The sequence below is a fragment of the Mixophyes fleayi genome, chromosome 4 (genome assembly GCF_038048845.1).
Source record: "Mixophyes fleayi isolate aMixFle1 chromosome 4, aMixFle1.hap1, whole genome shotgun sequence".
Classification (NCBI taxonomy): Eukaryota; Metazoa; Chordata; class Amphibia; order Anura; family Limnodynastidae; genus Mixophyes; species Mixophyes fleayi.
In genome coordinates, this window is record NC_134405.1 from 215542098 (window position 1) to 215565622 (window position 23525).

General features: G+C 41.4%; 1 long non-coding RNA gene across 1 annotated transcript; it reads right to left on the reverse strand.

Moving 5' to 3' along the window:
• Window positions 1–5998: 5998 nt before the first annotated feature.
• Window positions 5999–10664, reverse strand: LOC142150071 (uncharacterized). The gene is made up of 3 exons (XR_012690999.1): window positions 10370–10664; window positions 6823–7023; window positions 5999–6087 (listed from the first exon to the last, which is right to left on the reverse strand). It is a non-coding gene; the product is annotated as an uncharacterized LOC142150071 (long non-coding RNA).
• Between the last annotated feature and the right edge of the window lie 12861 nt (window positions 10665–23525).

Below are 23525 nucleotides of genomic sequence, written 5' to 3' on the forward strand. Positions count from 1 at the left end.
GCGGCATTTTTAAAATCCATTTTATATTTATATGAGGGAATAGGTTAACCCCCTAGCCATCAATAAAGTCCATGAATGAATGAAATGTTTTGATATCAGGTTCCTATTTTTGAGCTCATAGTTCTGCTTATGAATAAGTGCATGGCATAGTGTGTCAAATTGCATCAAATTATTAAAGTCATTTTATCGTTTTCAAATAAGCATTGCATAGGCGATTGTATTGTGTTTCTAACGCACAAAGTGATTTATTTTAGCAGATGTAAATAGTCAACAATTCAATACATTATTAAATAATACAGTACAGTACAGCACAGCCAATACCAAAAGATACATACACACCGCGCTCTTATTGCATGCATTCGCTGCGCATCCACGGGACCCAATGGACAGTATATCTGCTTAGAATACTGTGTCAGAGTTGACTGAGGGCCTTGGGGGTGCAGCTATGATTATATACAGTACAGTGTTACACAGTGAACAATAGAGAGGACATAGCTGACGTAGCTTGCTTCTATAGGTCCAGACAAGGGTGGTTCCAGGGTAAACAGGTCATAGGCTGATTCAATCTAAGGAATCCAAAGGTGAGGGTCGTCTCTCCGGGGGATGAGCTCCTTTCTTCCCGCCAATGCTCCAGTTAAAATTAGCATTGCATAGCCAGCATCATAAAAAGGTTTATTCCCTAACATCAATAACTAGAGTATGCAAAATGCGATCTCTTCGGCGATGGAACCGGACAGCTGCTGATGATTAGGGTTTTAATATGATACTAGGCATGATACCTTTCCTATAACCTGAACCTTGAATATCACTGAAGTGTACATATAATCATATTATATAAACTAATAATAAACCAAATACTATCTTACCGTGCGATCGCACCACGCGCTGTGTTAGGTGGCATATGGATATGTGTTACGTGGCGTACGCATAGCAATCGCACGGGAAAACAGTATTAACCAATATATTTTCGTTCATCCAATTATACGACTTCGACAGTCCACCCTTTGATAGTATAATAAACTATCACCTTAAAGATGTTATATGCAGGATATCAATACCACGTTTCATTGCTATGTAATACAAGTCCCCCTTGGTGTATGACCACGCTGTTTGTAGCTCTAAACAAGTTATCATAATAGAGAGTCTTAATCCTCAAAACAATTTCTTCTTTTACCATAGACCGTATATTTCTGGAGCTTGGAGATAACAATTTGTATGCCCTTCAAGGGTGCAATAAAACACGTAATACATTATTCGGAAAGGTAAAGAGTACAACAGAACATGTATCAGTTATACAGAATACTCTACTACAGTTCTTCAAGTTTAACAGGTTCATCTGTCCAACGCATGTCTTTAAGCTCAGAATACATTTAAACATTTATGTTCATTAATAGCATCATCCTATGTCTATCAATAATGTCATATACAATCTCCTTCAGCTCGCGTTAATATACCCTCTTCTAATAATGTCATCAGTTCTTTTCATCAACGCTTGTGGGCGGGCTATTGTTTGTTCGTTCTTCCCAGTCTCCCAATACTCTGGTTTAATATTGGGAGACTCCAGACTAAGGGACCTAGGGGTTGTACTTTTCCCCTAGTGACCTCCCACCCATAACTCGGGTACCTCAAGAATATTTAGTGGAAAGAGAACTAATCCTACTTGATATATTCACTGAGGCACGTGAGAGCATGCCCAGTACTTTGTTTGGTCTAAAACCTTACCCTCCCAGGAATGATAATCATTCTCAAGGATGCCTGCTCCAGTCCGAATATTACTGGACTGGCATCGCTGGGTGTACTTTTTTTTTTCTATGGGGTCACCGTACTTACAGACGTAATGCTACTCAGACAATAGCCCCTCGCACTTTCTCCAAGCTCCAAGGTTTCCAAATTTTCCTTTACCCCTGAATTGAATAGACTAATTGGCTGGACTGATTATGCTACTAACTTCTCCTTCATCCCCAATACCTCATTATCATTACCTGAACCAGTCTCTGTCGCCTGCCAATAATTAAAAGAATTGACCGTCCTGAGACGAGAATGAAATGAGAGAACACAAAACAGGAAAAACTACAATTTCATGCTGGACAACAGTCTTGGCCTTTGGCTCAGGTGCTACTAACTGCATTTGAGGGCTTCCAAAACAGACTCATGAGTGCCCTTGGACCCTTCTTTGAGTGTTGGCCCCTCTGCAGTGGGTGGAATGGGCACCAGTGTGTCTCTGCTACCCTTGAAGCCGTGATGCTGGTAGCCTACACCTGGTACCTGTCTGTCAAATAACCTGAGCCTAAGAAATTACTGCTCCACAACTTACTCTCCCGATCCAACATCCTGACAGTAAGTGTGACCTTTCAGGAAACAGTGTTTTGGACGTTCTTGGTTGCTGTCTCACTATTTACCTTCGCTCAATATCTAACCTAGCCTCCCAGTTACAATCTCATCTCACGAGGGGTCAAGAACATTTCAAAAACTGACAGGTTAAGAGGCTGCCTAGGAGTGACCTTTTGGTAGCGGGGAAGGACTAGTGGCCTGAAGCTGTCAGTCACTTCAATCAAGTTCCAACTCTTATTCTATTCAATTCGTTCTACCTAGTACCACTACTTTATGTTCACACTGGTTTATGGCTAATTGAAAGTATGTGATTTGTTACCACTACTCATACATTATACATCTGTTATCAATAACATGAATACCCCTATCATCTATTATAACTCTAGGACTATCACATTGAATAACAAAAGCTTTAAGTATGACACAGTAATACATTAGACACATTTCAATATACCTTTACCCAGACATATTTCATTGGTACACCACTGTATACTTGAGGATCCTGCATGGTGGTAATTGGATGACGTGTATTTGTTTTACCTGGAGGAAAACCCATCAGCAGGAGGGATATGGGATGGCTCTATTGGTATCATTTTCCTGACATTCTCTTAATCAAGATAGGACGTTGCCGTCCTACTAGCTTGAGACGAAATATCTGGTGCACCCCAATATACTCTTACCAGCTTGCATATACCTTCTGTACTCAGCTGAGCCAGACCATTTGCTGCCTCCTCTGGGACTGGGAGATACACTCTGGGAGCTTCTGGTCTACCTTGTCCATCTCTCTAGAGTCCACCAGACTCCTCACCACATCTCTTCACCTTCCAGACAGTTTATTCCTCAGGTAACACAAATCTTCATATATTAACCAATATGTGTATGTGTGCATGTTTGTGTGTGTGTGTGTGTTCACATTTTAAAACTAAAACAATACAATGAAAAACAAAACAAAACATAGATTTGTTAGCTGTCACATAAAACCCTGCTGTCTATTTGACAGCTACGTTCGCCCTGGTGTGACAGCCATGTATGGTTGTGTGTGTAAGTGTGGACTTTACTAGCAGTTACTTCAGTTGGTAATTGTGTCACTATATAAAGTCCTCTATGTAGTGTCCTAATCATGTGCTGGTATTGTTATACAAAGATTTTTTTTAGTCAACTCAACATAGCCCCCTAGACTAGAAAAATGCTGAAGGCCAATGTATATCAATCGATTTTCCCTCTGCCGACTCACATGCCCTTCTCAGTACCTCACATTCAGCTACTTGACTAAGTGAGAAAGACAAAGGGGTCTATTTCTATAACACTTTCTTCAAATATAACAGTACCCAGTACATGTCTGTCTGACAGTAAAAAAATATAAAACATGAAAATTCTACATTTTCTAGAGTTTCACATTATGTCGTATCTTGTGGTAAAAATCCTACTCCAATGTTCTATACAGATATGCATATCTGTATGCTTAACCTCTAGCATTCTTCTGTCCTCCTGTCCTCCCCACCCTTTGTGCATCCATATAAAGGCACATTTTTGTACAGGAGGTACGAACCAAAACAAAAACAAAAAACGAAACAGATATGCACTCTATAAAACATGAATCGTATTTCCACAACAGAACCTTTCTGCTTAAAATCAGCAGTTTCTATACACATGAAAACAAAACCCCTGACTGTTTCTGTAACTCATGTCAATCTAGTGTGTGTATCTCTGAATTTGTCTTATGTAAAAAAATATAAAAAAAATATGTCTTCGCCCCATTGATGAGACTGTGTCTGTTTTATCTCTACCAGAGCAGAAAGAGAGAGAGAGAGAGAGAGAAAGAGAGAGAAAGAGAGAGAAAGAGAAAGAAAGAGAGAGAAAGAGAGAAAAAGAAAGATAGCGGGGTACTAGCATTTGTGTAAAGACTGAGAAATAAGAAAGCAATGAATAATGGGAATACAAAGATTTGAATAGAAACATACATGTAGAAAGGGAGATTTTACAACACAAATGACAGCTGGATTGGACTTTATGGGAAAATGGCTGTATTCATTCCACTGATCCCCTTAGCTATTTGCTAAACTATGACCCCTCCCCATACATGACTAGGGGGTCTTAAACCAACCGTGCAATCCAGTGTCATCCGACATTTGTTCATTATGAACTCGGTATCACATTGACTCCATACCTTTTCAACGGACTTTCTAACTTATGGCAGAGAAATATAGAAGTTAACTCTTGATGACTCATCTGAGATACATAAAACGATATTTTTGGAGAAAAGTATGTACATACTTCATTTTTGGATAATGATTTTCAGCCAAACAAATTATCAGGAGTCACTGCAGCCTGAAACAAAGAGTGTTCTAATGCTCCATTGTTAATTAGTCTTTCAAAAGTAATCTTTCTATTTGTCTACCTCACCCCTTTAAACACTACGGGCCTGAGTCATTACGGGACGCAAAATGAGCGCAACGTACGTACGTGCACTAATGTACGTACTTTGTGGCTGCGAACGGCCGAAGTCATTAAGCTGCGTATTCTCACATACGCAGCTTCATGACTTGCAGCGCAAGTCTTCCTAATCTACCCGTTCACGTCCATACAAGCCGGGACATACTTGCATTACGTGCAGAAGTGAACGCTACGCTGTTTAGAGCATAGTAACACCATTGGTGTATCTCTCAATTGTTGAATCATGGTGCTGGTTGCAAATAACCGTAAAAATATATATTCTCCTTGTTATGCTACTTTGTTTACCCTGTCAAGATGTTTTACTTTTGATGATTAAAATTTCGTAATATTGAAATATTTACAGTGTTTTATCGTATATCATATATCAGTATATCATGTATATTTGATGTGTTTTTATAATGTCATATGTATTATATTATTATTATATTATATAAGCCTTTGGTGTCAGCTGGAAGGAAAGGAATATTAACAGAAATGAAGTAGTTATTCAAAGAACCTATGTTTTCAATCCAGAGATTTTTAACAAAGACTTGCACAGACTTCTTCGACTTGTCCATTGCATCCAGGAGACTCAAAAGGATCAGGATACGCCTAAATACTTTCTCATCCAATTGTTATATGATAGGTGTAAATTATAGTATAACCTTCTTTTGTTGAAACACAAAGTACATCTCTGGTCTGTTTAAGATCAGAGTTTTCAGCATAGAAAAAGAGTGGAAGCTTATTATTTTGTAAAGAAACAATGATCCAATTTTATTCATTAAGTGTCTTTTGCTGAAGGAATTTTTTTATGACTTTATTAACCTATATAACACCAATGAGGTTATGCCGCTAGCCCTGTTTTCCCTGTGTATCAGGTTGTGTCTTGGTTCTGTTTTCAGTATATGTTTTCGAAAGAGGTTATGTCGTACATAACTGTTATTTCTTTGGGCCTTATCACATTATATCCCGGATGTGAGGTGTGACCCTATTGGTTGGCCTCTTCTCTATTGGCTTTTAAACAACAGCTTTACTTAAGTGTATAATGCTAATACGTAAATTAGTTCAATGAAATCACACATATACCAGTTTTTCTTGTAACAAAAATATTTTAATTTATATACTAAAACTATTAACAAATGTTAAGTAAGAAACAGGAAAAAAAATAATCAATAAAAGGTATTTAACATTTTTTTGAGATATTTTATTTTTTTTTTACATTTTTTTGCTTTTTCTTTATGCTTTTTATATTTTTTTCTTGTTTTTTTAATTCATCCAGAAGCCTCTGGCTGTGCCTTGGAGGACCCATCGACTCCTCATCAGCTGGAAAAAATGAAAGACAACAATTTAGTAAATGCACTCTTAATACATTTCAATGTGGTGAAATGCTAGCTGTCGGTTCTTGTACCTTTGCATTTTGTAAGCTCGGTATATTGCATAAATGAATGTTAACCAAACACTGGCCCCATTCATTAAATTTTGATAAATGTAGAAGTACATAACATATACTGAAAACAGAACCAAGACACAACATGATACAAAGACAGGTGACAGGGTAAACCAAATCAGATTATCTCTGACAGATAGTGATGGTAGAAATCAGCAAGAAGAAGGCCTAAGCTTAAGAAAACAGGGAAAACAGGCCTATCGAAAAAGGACAAGAGGGTGAAGGTACTGTAGAAGGAGCACACAACAAAAGAGGGCCATGCGCATGAGAGCTTACAACCTAAAGGGAAGGGGGAGACACAAGTAATAAAAAGTATTATATTACTATTATATTGTTTTGTTGTATACATTAACTTTCTGCAAAATTTAGCCAAGGAGAATCTCACCCCCTAGGGTGCATTTTTAAAGCCTGCCAGCTGAGTTGGCCTGCACACAAGACAATAATTGCTGGGAGGACATTTTTCCCATTGTAGGAACTTAGGATGCCTTGTACTGTGAATGGCCAGTGAAAACTGTTTGTCATGTTCTACCCAAAAAATCCAAACATCATATATTGAAAAAAAACAAAAAACACAACTAAAGTATACGAAAATTACCATGTAATGTACTTACTTTCCTCAACCAGCACTTGTGGTTGCTGAGAGGTGGATTCTGGTTGGCTCTGGAATAGCAGAGGTGATGCTGCCAGGTCAGCGGACTGCGGTGAATCCTCCACCACCGCTGACTGCACCTGTTGCTGTTGGCTACCACCTGGCGCCTCCGGTGTGACCACCTGTTGATGTTGGCGGTGGTGTTCGGAGCTGCGTTGGCGTCCTGTTGGAGACCATTATGTGTTATCTTATGTGTATTTTTGTAATGTATTCACTATACACAGCGAATACATACATACATACATGCAGCGAATGGTAGCTTGGAATGCTAAAATGGTACTCATGTCAATAACATTAAATTTGTAAATAAATGTACACTTTTAACATATATATAATAGGACATAATCAGAATAATCGCAAATAAGACTAACATTATTCATACGTTTAGTATGAGAATGGTCAGAAAATAGGCCTTTTCTGTCCATATTTCCTGTGAGAAGAAAAAATTTCATTGCCATATTATTTAGTGTTTGAGCACGACTTACTAGCAATAATTTCAGCCCTCAAATGTGCAAGGAGGTCGGGCTGCCGTCTCCGTAGATCACTCCATCGGCGTTGCAACTGCACGATGGAGCGGCGGGTACCAACCTGCATACGCAGACGCCTGCATACGCAGACGCCTGCGCACGGCTCTGTATGCCTGCAGTTTCTCATCATTTCCCACATACCTCCCTGCGGGCTCAAAACAACGGTCCATCGTTGCTGTCAGCACCCGCAGTTTGGTACGTGAGAATACTGCAGACCTCATTTTGTCTCAGAAATGACAGTTTAATATCCTGCTTACCGATTGGTTCTCAGTGCACGTCGGTGCGTCTGCCCGTCCATCGCGGAACCTGTACTAAGATGGCTGACTGACCTGTCAATCAATGCTCAAGCGTGCCTAGCGTTCTGGCGCGTACGCAACTGAACGCACCACTATAAAATCGCATACAGCATGCAATAGTTCGCCCTGACAATTTCTGCATGGCTTTTTTAAGTTCTTGCTGTCAGGAAACGGTTAATATTGCCACATATTGAGGTAAGTAACATGGGCCTAGGTCTGCTACCTGACAGATAGCGTGGTAGGAAATGAAATAATTGCACTTTCTTTTTTCCTTTTTTAGATTGTACTCACTTTGGCCCAAAAAACCTTCAAAACCAGGAGAACCTTGCTCCATTTTGGGGTAAGTAACATGGGCCTAGGTCTGCTACCTGACAGATAGCGTGGTAGGAAATGAAATAATTGCACTTTCTTTTTTCCTTTTTTAGATTGTACTCACTTTGGCCCAAAAAACCTTCAAAAACAGGAGAACCTTGCTCCATTTTGGGGTAAGTAACATGGGCCTAGGTCTGCTACCTGACAGATAGCGTGGTAGGAAATGAAATAATTGCACTTTCTTTTTTCCTTTTTTAGATTGTACTCACTTTGGCCCAAAAAACCTTCAAAAACAGGAGAACCTTGCTCCATTTTGGGGTAAGTAACATGGGCCTAGGTCTGCTACCTGACAGATAGCGTGGTAGGAAATGAAATAATTGCACTTTCTTTTCTACAGGAGAACCTGAACATGTCTGAACAAGATTCCAATGAGCCATCCGGCTCATCATCTGCTGCTGCTGCTGCTGCTAAAAAAACACGACAGCCTAATTTCTCAAAAAATGAAATCGACATTTTGGACGAATTGGCTGTTGATAGGCTCCACTCCACTCCGCGTCCACTCTCTGCACCATCAAAAGCAAGAATATGGGAAGAAATTACAAATGAGGTCAATGCCGTGGCTCCAATCAGACGCAAGGTTAATGAGGTCCAGAAAAGGTAAATATTTAAGCGTACAAAAATTGGTTAAATGTGTCCAGATTTTGTGGATAATATTATCCTGCTAATGTGTATATTTTGCACACAGGTGGCAAGACTTTAAACGCCGCCTAAAAGATAAAATTTCTGAACACAGAAGACATGCAAGAATGACAGGTGGTGGACCTCCAGCAACGCTGGAATTGATTCCATTGGAGACCAGGGCATTGGCCTCTTTGGATGCGGAGATGGTTCAAGGTGTGGGCCGCATTGACACCGGATGTAGCCCAGCCGCCATCGAGCCTATCACAGCTACAGGTATATACACACACATATATATAAATATATCAATTCACACTAATTACCTAAGGACGGCATTATTTATTTCATTTTTTCCCCTTGTAGGGCCCAATACAGCGGAAGAAATTTCAGAGGATGAGCTGGTGGAGGAGCCACGTGATGTGGAAGAGCATCAGATGAGTGAGGAGCCAGAAGTCAGTGAACGGGAATCACTGCACGCATGCTATCACAGTATTAGAGACACAAATGCCACTATTGAGTCAAATACCACAGATATTGCCACAACCCTCACCCGTATGGAGCACACTTTACACAGTAGCCTCACCCGTATAGAGAGCACTATGGACTTAAACCTTTCATCTATCAACACTACCCTTACCCGTCTCACTGACCTTATTGCAGTGTATATCACCAATCCACAATCACGCATATCACAGGAATCTTCTCCTACTTCTTTCTCTCCATCTCTTAGTCCCATGTATCAATCATACTACACTTCACCTGATTATCATTCCACAAGTAGGCCTTATCGCGCGCACCCGTCTTCACATATTGAACAACTCCACTCTCAAGGTTCTATTGGTTCTAGTCTAAGACCCCAAATGCATCGCCATCATTTTCAAACCAACCCATATGTTGACATTGAACCATATTCCCATTCTAATCAGCAATACAACTATTATTTACCACCATCTGCCCCATCTGCCATATCTGGCCCATCTGCCATCTCTGCCCCATCTGCCATATCTGCCCCATCTGCCATATCTGCCCCATCTGCCCCTTCTGCCATATCTGCCCCATCTGCCATATCTGCTCCATCTGCCCCATCTGCCATCTCTGCCCCATCTGCCATCTCTGCCCCATCTGCCCCATCTGCCATCTCTGCCCCATCTGCCATCTCTGCCTCATATGCCCCATCTGCCATCTCTGCCCCATCTGCCATCTCTGCCCCATCTGCCCCATCTGCCATCTCTGCCCCATCTGCCCCATCTGCCATATCTGCCACATCTGCCCCATCTGCCATCTCTGCCCCATCTGCCCCATCTGCCATCTCTGCCCCATCTGCCATCTCTGCCCCATCTGCCATATCTGCCACATCTGCCATCTCTGCCCCATCTGCCATCTCTGCCCCATCTGCCACCCGTGCACCCTGTGCACCCTGTGCACCCTGTGCCACACAATCGTCGGCTGCTGCACAGTCACTCACTGCTGCTCCACTGGCCTCTGCTTCCTCACCACTGTTGCCTTCTATGTCACGGGTCACCAGAAGCCAGACTCATCCTCGATGTGATGCAACCATTATACCAGCAAAGAGGGCCCGTAAAAAAAAAAAAATGTTTGTTTGATGTGTTTTTGCTATTGTGTAAATAAATTGTATAATTATAAACTTATTAGCTATGTATGTTGTATTTTTAAAAAACATTACAAAAACACTTACAAGAGAAGTAGGTGTCCAGGACATATTGCTTGAAAGACACAGCATCAACTGATTCTGGAGGGCTGGGGTCAGCATCTAACACCTCATAGACAGCAACCTCGGCCTCCTCCACCCAAGGAACCCCACTCCTAATGGCGATGTTATGGAACACCACGCACAGAGCTATGATATCACACACAGTGGATGGAGCATACATTAGAGCACCACCAGACCGATCTAGGCACCGGAATCTGGCCTTTAAAAGACCAAATGCCGGCTCCACAACCGATCTAGTGGCTGTATGTGCAGAGTTGTATGCCATCTCCTGCTCCGTACGTGGGTTTAATAGAGGAGTGAGGAGCCAAGGGCGAAAAGGGTATGTGTTATCTCCTACAAGGGGTGACGAGAAGGAAAAAGTTTAAAAATATGAGCGAGTGTCATAATTGTAGACACAAATAACTATATCTATGGCAACAAGACAGGCAACATGGATGAGAAATAATGGCAAAAGAAGCAATCAGACACATAACATATTCAATGTATTTGTAACCAAGGTTTAAGTTTTTGAACAACTTTTCATATGGGCAGCTATCCATGTTGGATTTTAAGGTAAACATCACAATTAAATGTACTTTTGAATGATATTGCAATGTGCCTTTGTAATATATCTACTTAGCTACCAAACTTAAGACATTACTATTTCCACTTTAAACTACTACATACATGACATGTTTGTTAAATAATAAAAATACCTAATAGCCATGCATCACCATTCGGCCTTGCACCACCTTCCCTCAGTTGCAATCTTTCCCACATCCCTGATTGCCGGAAGGCAAAGGAGTCCTGTGTACTCCCTGGCCACATAGCTACCAGGTTACGAATCTGGAGAGAGGCGTCACATATAGCTTGCACATTTATAGAATGGAAATGCTTGCGATTTAAAAAATTAGCAGCATTCCCACCGGAGGGGACCAAGGCTACTTGAGTCCCATCGACTGCCCCTATGACATGCGGGAAACCGGCTATGTGGGAAAACTGCCGTTTTATCGGCACCAGGGACTCCTCATCGAGTGGCAGATGTATGAATTGCCTTAGACGCGACACAAACGCCCCCAGAACAACCTTTAGCACACGACTGAAGGACTTCTGGGACATCCCTGAAGCGACTCCCACAGTGGTCTGAAATGACCCTGTCGCGCAAAAGTGCAATACCGCCAACAGTTTAGTCAATGGCGGTATTGCTGTTGGGCTGTTGCGCTTGGGCTCCAGGTCAATCTGCACTATGCGCAGGGTGTCCAGGATGACACGAGGCGGGAGCCGATAACGCCGCACCACCTCAGCATCAGACATGCCAAAGAGGCTGACACGTGGCCTGAACACACGCTCCCTTGGTCGGCGACGATGGGTTACTTGCTGATTTTAGGGGCGGCGATGCTGGTTGCCCTCCTGTGCTGCCACATGTGCCTCGGCCATTTCTAAGAAACGCTATATTTGAAAAGAGAAGGATGTGAAAAAAATACAATTAACTCATAGTTTGGAAAATGTCACTCCTATTTGCACAGGAAACATTGACAATATACTTACAACAACAAGTGGGTTGGCCAAACTCATAATGTGGCTAAAAAAACAAAACAAAAATTGTCAGAGGGTGAATAAGAAGTTATTCCATCTGCTTCTATGCTATGTCAGGTTGCAGACCTAGACCCATGTTACTTACCTCAAAATGGAGCAGGATTATCTTGGTCACTTGCAAACATTTGTCAATGGGAAACTAAAAAAGATAAAAAATACAATTATTCCATCTGCTTCTATGCTATGTCAGGTTGCAGACCTAGACCCATGTTACTTACCTCAAAATGGAGCAGGATTATCCTGGTCACTTGCAAACAATTGTCAATGGGAAACTAAAAAAGATAAAAAAAGTAAACAAAAGATAAAAATAATCTACAAAGTACTACACAGCCCAATACAAGCAAACTATTATCTGTAACTATTTATCTGAAACAAAGTATAACACCCAAAATAACAAAAAAGTCCAAGACAATTCAAACAATAAAATGTTAAAACAAATCAACCAAAGAAACCATAGTAATATCTTAAAATATATCATGCAAACATACCAGTAAATGAATCAGCAGTGAACAGGGCACATCATCTACGCCGAGCTTTATAGCAGTGGTTAATTAGCAGAGAGTATGCAGGTGAGGATCTGCATGCGTCCTGATCAAATGGGCGTTCCTTCGGATAAGTTGTGTGTGCTCGTGGTTTAGATCTGAGAGATAAACTAGACCCTTGGCAGGCGCACAGCGTACGCCACCACAAACGCGATCACCTGCGTTCACACCACTATGACTTGGACGTAGTTAGACGGGAACGCCCCTATGAGAAATTGACTACGTCACCACGCCCCTCAACCTCCCTGTTCCCGCCCAGAACTCGTAGCTCGTCGCAAATGGGTTTTTTCAATCGCGGCCGTACAGTTTTTGCGTTCGCGAAAGTAAACTGACCCGGCAACCGAGCATGCGCACTAAACTTTGGCGTTCGCTACGCGCTGAAAAGGGACATACGTCCCTTGATGACTCAGGCCCTACGTCTATATTTCTTTTGTGTACCCCTTTATCTGTAAGAAGAAAAACAAGATAGTTATCTTAAAACAGCAAACAAAACAAACATTTCCATTCTTTTCCCTCGGCCAGCGATTAGGAAAACAAGCATGTGACAACATATAAAAAAACTAGCAAAATCAACAACGATTACCTTTTAAATCAATTTCTTCCTAAATCTGCACACTGATACTTACCACAGATTAAAATTTACCCCACCTGGTTGTGGGACTACAGGTCTGACCTAACCTCTAGGGTTGGCTATGGTTCTCCCCGAAGGCATTGGCTGCTATGAGGTGCACAGGAAGCTGTCGGGAAGTCTCTGAGACTTGTGCGTGTCGTCTCTGTGGGTGTCTGTGTGATTCCCCCTTAGATGGGCCAAATCTCTTTGCTTTCGCTCTTGTCATTGTACAGTCCTTTGCTTGGTGTCCCGTTTTAGCGCATCTAAAACACTTCCTCAACTCATGTTGTTTCTCTTCCTTTTTACAATCTCTCCTAATGTGTCCTTCTTCTCTGCAATTGTAACATCTCAATATTCTAGGTTTCCTGTTGTGTGGGTCGTATGCTGGTGGTCGTGTGTGCAGTCCCTCTAGTGTTGGGATACTTACCATCATTCCCCTATCACTTAGTGTCTCTTTCTCTTTACATATATTTTTATCATTTCCTATAACTGACTCCCTGAGAACACTTACAGTAATTCCTTTCCAGTGTGGTAATGAAGTTTGCACCCTTCTTTTCAAGTTTTCCCTGAGGCCATCCATTAGAACTTTAAAAGCAACCTCGCTGTAGTGTACATTATCCTTTATGTCTGAAACCCCAGTATATTTGGCCATCGCTATCAGAGCCCTGCAAAAATAGTCTGTTGCATTTTCACTGTCCTTTTGTTTTATAGTAAAAATTTTACTCCAGTCTACCATCACTGGAAAATATATAGCCAAATGTGTGATTATACGTCTAATATTGTCCTGATTATCATCCTCGGTTAAGGATTCATCCTCCTCCAACATACAATCCTTAATGAACTTTTGTATATCAGTTTTGAGAGGAAGACAGGCCTTCAACATTACTCGCCAATCGTTATTAGTTGGCTCGTACACATTACCATAATATCTAATGAACTTCTGACATTTGGTCAAATCTTTCCTAGGATTAGGGAAATCAGACAAAATTGAAAATATTTCAGACCTAGTCCATGGATCATGCTTTGCTACATGTTTTAAGGGAACGTCACCATCTCTGTCCGCTTTCCCATTGGGAACTGCTGTTGTGCAGACAGGATGTAAGTCTACCAAATCACTATGTTCTGAACTAGTTGCTGAAATTGCTGCTGCAGTACAATGGATGTCTCCCCCTGTGTTAACCTTTACATTATTCTCACCCCTTTCAGTCACTGCCCCTGCTGGTGGGGTCATTCCTTTTCTTTGTCCCGAAACATTACTTTTAACATTACTTAAAACAACATACAAGTTACTAGTTACAGTTTTTACATTTTTGGTATTGACTGTACTTTCCGCCCCGAAATTTGTCGGGGGCGTGTTTGCGCTCAGTTCACCACGCTTTGCAACGCACACTTCCGGAACGCTCATTTCTGGTACGCTCATTTTCGCTGTGCACGTGTTTTTTGCCACACTTACTTCCGCTGTGCATTCGCTGCTCTGCAACGTGTTACCTTCCATTTTCCACGACTTTAAACAATCATTATGTCTATTTCTCACTTTGGTTGACTTAATCAACCACACTTTATCTTTTACATTATTTAGTACCTCTGCATTAAAACTCCCTATTGTTGGGAAAGGCCTATCACAATCTTTGGTCATCTCGACCCACGTGTCACAATACACAGTTGCGTATGCACCATATTTTTTACACATGAGAAATCTCGCTGAATCAATTAGGCCTTCTTTAGGCAGTACATTGGCCATCTCTAGCATATGCTTAGCACCCATGTTGAACAGTACCTTCTATGCGGATCACAGATACACCGCAATGCTCTGTTCCTTCCAGCAAACAATACCTTCTATGCGGAACACAGATATACCACAATACTCTGTTCCTTCCAGCAAATAATTTCAACCTTGTTGCTATAAACACTCTAGAGATCTCTAATGCCCCGTGTATGTATTTCCATTAGCCGCGTCCACTCGCTTCTTTCTCGCACCAGGTGAGGACCCCTAATACAGAAATATCACTGTGGGCCCCAAGGGCTATCAGCTCCTCGATACCCTGGCTCACCACAAAATCTGCTGAGTTTATTATCGCTGGGAGCGCAAGTTGATAAAATCAACCTGCCTTTCCAGTATAATTCCTCCTAGCTGCTTCACCAATTCGCACTGACGGTTGTCGTGCGGTTAGATCGCACAGCCTACTAATACTAGTTATTAGCAAACCTTGCGATCTATTGGTAGCGCTTTGCGAAAACCCAGTTTTTGCATTCGGTATATCTGCCCTGTATACCGTCCTTCAGTTGGGCAACCCGCCTCGTCAGACAGCAACTGAGCACAATGAATAATAAACAGTGTATCTACGTTACAAAATCACACACTATACACCTTTTCTGCGCAGAAAATCAAAGGTTCCAACAATAGTAATAATGTCTCAGAGGCTTTCACAAGTAATTATACTATGCACATATAATAACTATCAAAACGATTGTTTAACCACGTGGCAATATTACCGGAAGTACACATACTCAATGCAGAAAATACACATACTCTATGCAATGCAATACCCTTTAAAACGCAAAACGACAATAAAAAGAAACATTTTTCTTTCTTGTCCCTAGATTCAAATTAGCGTTCCTTCAGTCTATGCAACAACGGACATTCGGTTTCGCAAAACACAAAGTGAAACACAGGTCTTAAACACATTGCGTTCTTTCCTGTATGCGATGCGTCCGTCAATCCACCCTTTGTTGAGGAACCGAATACCGTAAGTGTTGCATACCTGCCGATAACGTAACTCACCTTCGAGCCCCCAAATTATTAAAGTCATTTTATCGTTTTCAAATAAGCATTGCATAGGCGATTGTATTGTGTTTCTAACGCACAAAGTGATTTATTTTAGCAGATGTAAATAGTCAACAATTCAATACATTATTAAATAATACAGTACAGTACAGCACAGCCAATACCAAAAGATACATACATACCGCGCTCCTATTGCATGCATTCGCTGCGCATCCACGGGACCCAATGGACAGTATATCTGCTTAGAATACTGTGTCAGAGTTGACTGAGGGCCGTGGGGGTGCAGCTATGATTATATACAGTACAGTGTTACACAGTGAACAATAGAGATGACGTAGCTTGCTTCTATAGGTCCAGACAAGGGTGGTTCCAGGGTAAACAGGTCATAGGCTGATTCAATCTAAGGAATCCAAAGGTGGGGGTCGTCACTCCAGGGGATGAGCTCCTTTCTTCCCGCCAATGCTCCAGTTACAATTAGCATTTCATAGCCAGCATCATAAAAAGGTTTATTCCCTAACATCAATAACTAGAGTATGCAATATGCGATCTCTTCGGCGATGGAACCGGACAGCTGCTGATGATTAGGGTTTTAATATGATAATAGGCATGATACCTTTCCTATAACCTGAACCTTGAATATCACTGAAGTGTACATATAATCATATTATATAAACTAATAATAAACCAAATACTATCTGCTCATAAATTACAGTGTAACGGAACCAATATGAATATGAATTATATAGATAACTAAATGTTGTAATGCGAGTGTGTGCGTGCGTATTTTACCGTGCGATTGCACCACGCGCTGTGTGAGGTGGCGTACGGATCTGTGTTACGTGGCGTACGCATCGCAATCGCACGGCAAAACAGTATTAACCAATATATTTTTTGTTCATCCAATTATACGACTTCGACAAACTGTAGGGTGTGAAATGTTGCTACTGTTTGTAAGAATAGCAGGGTGGATCACTGGGCGTTCTTTGCTGATGGGGGAGTAGGCATCAGAATGCACTTCTTATTTTCAAAATGCAATGTGCTGTATGTCTACATATTTTGCAGTTTGCAAATGACCTGTAGTGTCAGGAACACTGTTGCAGTGATCTCAGCATACCCATGGAGAGTAAACTCAGTTTCTGAAGGTTATCAACTGTGCTGCAGCTAAAAGCTTTAAGAACTCTTGAAGGTGAGAATTCTGAAATTGTAACTGAGAATTCTAACTTTTTCTCCGAAGTCTTGCTTTTAAAGTCAGAATTAATGTGATATATTCTAGGTGGCTCCAGGTTTGTTCTGTGGCTTTTAATATTCATTAAACTGACCTCTTTTTGAATCACGACAAATCCAAATATGTTTGATATTCCTACTTATGTTATTCACATGCATATATTCCATGTTAATATCGACTTCATCACCATAAAAATAATATTGATATAAAGATAGTTTCTTCAGGGTTAGTTAGATATTGGTACTGGTTTCATGATAATCAGCAACCTCCAATACCCGCAAAAGATACACCTCCTAAAGAGTGTATCTGGGACTGCATCCAACTCTAATTAAGTCATACCTCAAGGGGCCATGCTACTCTGTGTACACTAGAGATGCTCGGTCTCGGTTTTCTGAAAACCAGGCCCACCCAAACGAGTAGGCTCGCGAGCCAGCTTGGTACTTTTGCGCGTCCTCGGATCTGAATTGAGGCAAAATGACATAGTTGCGTTGTCAGATTTTGCGTGTTTTAAATTCCATAAGTACCTCTCTCCCCAGGAGATCCAGCACCATTGCTCACAGAGAAACAGGGGTAGCAGTATTCTTGTCACTCTCCAGTCTCCAGTGGCATTGCTCAGTGCCATTGCTCACACAGAAACGAGGAGGGGTAGCAGCGTTCTTGTCACTTGACAAAAATTTACTGGAAATTACTGGATATTAATGTTGTTGAGATAATAATAATGTAGGAACAAATAAAGAGCCAAATTATCATCATCATCATCATCAACAATTATTTATATAGCGCCAGCAAATTCTGTAGCTCTTTACAATTGGGAACAAACATTAATAAGACAATGCTGGGTAATACATACAGACAGAGAGGTAAGAGAACCCTGCTCGAAAGCTTACCATCTATAGGACAATGGGAGTTAGAAACACAAGGACATGTGCTACATTATATTGCACAATGGACCAGCCAGACTGCAAAGGTAAAAGTACTGAGTGGGCTATGTGTGTTGCAATGTTGGTCAGAAGGTTATTGTCTTGCGTTAGCAGTGTAGAGGATGGTAATAGGGTAATCTAGGGAAATTAAGATGATGATTGAGGAATATCATAACCTTGTCTGAAGAGGTGGGTTTTCAGTGAACAATTAAGGGGTTTGAAGACTAGAGGAAAGTTATGTGATTTTAGGGGGGAAAAATAGGGATTTTAGGAAAAAAAATAGGGATCCAAAACCAAAACACATGAGGTTGGTTTTGCCAAAACCAATACCAAAACACAAAGTTGATCCAAAACCAAAACCAGAACACAAGGGTCAATGAACATATCTAGTGTACACACCTTTACTGTATTCAACATAAGCTTGCCCAGTCCCACTCTGCCTCTCCAGGTTCAATGGACCATAAGTCTAAGATTAGAGATGGGCGGGCTCAGTTCCCCGAGATCCGAATTCATCTGAATTTAGCCTATCCGAGTACCGAGCCGAGCACGCTCGGTACTCTCCCGCCCATTCGGAATCTAAATCGAGGCAAAACGTCATTGTGACGTATTCGTATTTCTGAGCTCGGTTCTCGCGAAATTTGAAAAGCATAAATACCCGCCTCCACAGCAATCCATCGCCATTTGACAGAGGGAGAGAGCAGGGTTAGGTCACAGGTTATATCAGCGCAGGGACAGAGCAGTAATTGGACACATTATTGTTTGTATTCAATACAATTCTAATCTTAATACCAATTGTTACAGCAGTAAGAGGAGGATAGAGGAGGGGTTTTTTTCAATTTCTGGCACTCCAAGTGCTTTTGGGGTGTTCCCCATTCTTTTGCATTCATTTTTCTGGCTGTCAAAAGTCATATTTGTCAGCAGTATAAAAAAAAACAATATTTAGCACTACAAGTGCTTTTGGGGTGTTCCCCATTCTTTTGCATTCATTTTTCTGGCTGTCAAAATTCATATTTGTCAGCAGTATAAAAAAATAATATTTAGCACTACTAGTGCTTTTGGGGTGTCCCATATTCCCCAGTGTTTTACTGTAATTTTTCTGGCTGTCAAAAGTCATATTTGTCAGCAGTATAAAAAACTATTTTTAGCACTACAAGTGCTTTTGGGGTATCCCATATTCCCCAGTGTTTTACTGTAATTTTTCTGGCTGTCAAAAGTCATATTTGTCAGCAGTATAAAAAACAATCTTTAGCGCTACAAGTGGTTTTGGGGTATCACATACACCCCAGTGTTTTACTATAATTTTTCTGGCTGTCAAAACTCATATTTGTCTGCAGTATCTAAAACATTTTGTAGCACGCCAAGTGCTTTGGCCTCATTATAATGGATTCAAAGCAGTCCACATATGAGCTGAATCAGCAACCAGGTTCTGTCACCAGTCCTGATGGTAGTGTTCCCAGTACGTCATCTGGGAAAGGCGATGTCAAATTACATAGTCTTTTGAAATTAGGCAAAAAAACACACACCAAAATTTGTTTTACCGTGTTGAAGCGAAAAAGAAGTGTAACTGAGGAAAAGTTAACTGCCGATAAAAATAAAATTTCCAACATGCCATTCTACACACGCAGTGGCAAAGAGAGAATGAGGCCTTCGCCTTTCTCTATTAGTGGCAGATCCAAAAATGTTACTGAGCCTACAAGTGGTGCACAACTACTGTTATGCGTCAAAGCCGAGCTGCAAGATAACAGTAAGGCATTAGAGGATAATGTTTGCTCTGAATCAGAAATGACACCAATCCCTCTGGAGAGTCCATCCAACAGTGGGATGTCTAATCGTGAGCATTCTGTTAGTGTACCCATAAAGAGGGGCACTTTCAGCAGTTCTGCTGATGTGTGCCTGAGCAGCCCGAGTGTAGCCGGTGATACATAAATTGAGGATGCCACTTTGGAAATAGAAGAGGATGAGGGGGAGATTTGTGTAGGCGACGAGGGCACTAATGAGGATGTTGATGAGGATGAGGTTGTTTGTGTAAGTCCTGCACCAGTGGCAGCAGTTCTGGCACGTGACAAGAAAAAGGCCATTGTCATGCCTGGCCATAAAACAAAAAAATCCACCTCTAATGTGTGGAATTATTTGTACCCCAATCCAGACAACAATTGTATAGCCATTTTTAGTGTATGTCAAGTCACAGTCAGTCGAGGGAGGGACCTTAACCATCTTGGAACCTCATCTATGTTACGACATTTGACGATAGTTCATGGCAAAGTGTTGGGAAAAGCTGAAAGTTCTTCCAAAAAAATTACAAGCACTCCATCATCAGCTAGGACCCTCCGGTCACCGACATCCCGACAGCTACAAAATACACCCACCACACTATCCTCATCAATATCCGCAGTAGCGCTCGGAGTTAGCCCCGCATCCCACTTATTAAGGCTGGATGATTCCTGCACTATTATTGATTTCTCTGAAGAAAGCATTAGTCCCACTGCTGCTGCTGTTGCTGCTGCTGGGGGTGAATCATTAGCCCAGAGGAAGGCCAAGAAAAGAGCAGTCCTACATTTCAACAATTAACTGTGAAACAATCATTTGCTAGGGGAAAAAATATGACAGCAGTCACCCAGTCGCCAAGCGAATCACAGATGTCATGGCTGCCATGTTAGTGTTAGATCTGCGTCCAATATCCACAATAAAAGCAGCTGGTTTTTCACAGTTAATTGAGGTTTTGTGTCCGCGTTACAGAATTCCATCGCAACACCATTTTTCCCGAAAAGCTATTCCACAACTATACCAAAAAGTGTGTACAAATGTAGAGATTGCGCTGAAAAATGCCATTCTGCCCACTGTTCACTTAACCACAGATATGTGGACAAGTGGAAGTGGGCAAACCAAAGACTATATGACTGTGACAGCCCACTGGGTTGGTCATTCACCTTCACCAGCAGGAACAGCAGCAGCATGTACACCACTACGTAACATTTGTCACAGGCAGGCCACTCTTTCTATCACCGGCTTCACTAACAGGCATACAGCTGACAATTTGTTACGCAAACTGAGAGATGTGATTGATACATGGCTTATACCACTTGGACTCTCCCCAGGATATGTCATTTCTGATAACGCCAACAATATAATGCGAGCATTACAGCTGGGTGATTTCCATCACATTCCCTGTTTTGCTCACAGAATCAACTTGGTGGTGCAGAGCTTCCTACGAAATAACCGTGAGGTGCAGGAGATGCTTTCGGTGGCCCGTAAAATTTCAGGCCATTTCAGGCATTCGGCCACAGCATGTAGGAGATTGCAGCAGCTCCAAGAGCAGTTTAACTTGCCCTGCCACCAACTTAAGCAAGAGGTGGTAACTAGGTGGAATTCCATGCTGTACATGCTTCAGAGGATGGAGTAACAGCGCAAAGCCATCCAAGCGTATTGCACAAGCCATGACATTGGGAAAGGAGGGGGCATGTATTTCACTCTTGCACAGTGGGAATCCTTTCAGTGCTGTGCAAGGTGCTGAAACCATTTGAAGTTGTGACGTGTGAGGTGAGTGCAGATTCTGCTAGTTTGAGCCAAGTCATTCCTTTAATTAGACTATTGTAAAAGCAGCTTGAGAAACTGAAGGAGGAGATGAAAGCAAGCAATTCCGCAAAGTATGTTGGCCTTGTCGATCAAGTACTTAATTCGCTTCACAATGATCCTCGAGTTATTAAGATCTTGAACTCGGATCAGTTAGTTTTGGCCACTGTGCTTGATCCAAGACCTACATTAAGACCTACATTGAGTCTTTGCTTCAAAATGAACGAGACGTGAACTTTTGCAAGGAGCTATTGCTCAGCAAGTTGTCCGCTGAACTGGGCCTTGGCTTGACGATGTTTCCTCCTTCAGTTTCTCAAGCAGCTGCTGCTTGTAAAAAATTTAATTTTCAAAAAAGAAGCAGGGAAGATGCAGAGGGCAGACCAGAACAGTTTAACATCTGGGCTGGTTTGAAGGATTTTTCAAAAAAATGTGTGACCTTGCCCATAACTCCATCCAATATGAGTATTAACATGCAAAGGATAGTGGAGGATTATTTTCAAGAGGTAATTGATATGGAAATGTCAGACAGTCCCTTTCCTTACTGGGAAGAAAAGCAGGCAATTTGGAAACCCATGTACAAACTTGCTTTGCAATACTTAAGCTGCCCACCCTTCAGTGTGTACTCTGAACGAGTGTTCAGCACAGCAGGGAACTTAGTCAGTGATTGCCGTAGAAGGTTACTTCCCAAAAATGTTGAGAAAATGATGTTTATAAAAATGAACTACATCTTCCACAAGGAAGGCCTTCACCATTCAAGACATCCAAGCACTGACTGTTCCCTAATGGCGGATTCAAGCGGCGATTAATTGATAGTCTGTGATGATGACGTACACACTGATGAGGGTGAGGATGAAGCTGAAGATGATGACGATAACATCTTTTTAAAACTTTCTATTTAAGTGTAGGGTGAAATCTACCCCCAAAGAGGAAAGGGACTTGGGGCATTTCCATATCACTTACCGTCTTGAAAGGCTGCTGTTTGGGCAATTTCTCCTTAAGGGTAGGGTGTCATACACAGAGTGACCCCAAACTAGCTTTGTCCATTTCTCTTAATATTGTACAGTCTGTAACGGCTGCATTTTTTGGTTTTTTTATACAAGTGGAGGGGGGCCTAGAGAGACAGAAACCAAACTGGCTTTCTCCATTTCAATTAATATTGTACAGTCTATAACGGCTGAATTTTTTGTTTTTTTATACAAGTGGAGGGGGGCCTAGAGAGACAGGAACCAAACTGGCTTTCTCCATTTCAATTAATATTGTACAGTCTGTAACGGCTGCATTTTTTGTTTTTTTTATACAAGTGGAGGGGGGCCTAGAGAGACAGAAACCAATCTGGCTTTTTCCATTTCTCTTAATATTGTACAGTCTATAACGGCTGAATTTTCTGGTATTTTATACAAGTGGTGGGGAGACTAGAGAGACAGAAACCAAACTGCCTTTGTCCATTTCTTTACATATTTAACTATAAGTGTAGGGTGTAATATACATCCAAAGGCGATGGCTGCATTGCCAATATGCATAGATGGAGAGGAAGACAATCTGGTTTGTGTGTAGAATTAATGAAGGCCTACCAGGAATTAAACTGTTTTTTGGATAATTTATTAACTTTACAACTACATTACTTATCCAAGAAACAGGTGGAGCACTAAATTTGGTTCTTTTATGACCAAAAACATTGTTTTTGAACAAAATAGCAAAACAAAACCAAACAAAACCAAAACCAAAACCAAAACACGCAATGGCGGTTTGGTAATCCAGATCCAAAACCAAAACATGGGGGTCAGTGAGCATCTCTATCTAAGATACAGACAAATCTCGATATGGACACATTTTGGTAAGCACGCACAGTACAGAAATGTGTATTTTTATGCCTGTGACTTATGTCAAACTTTA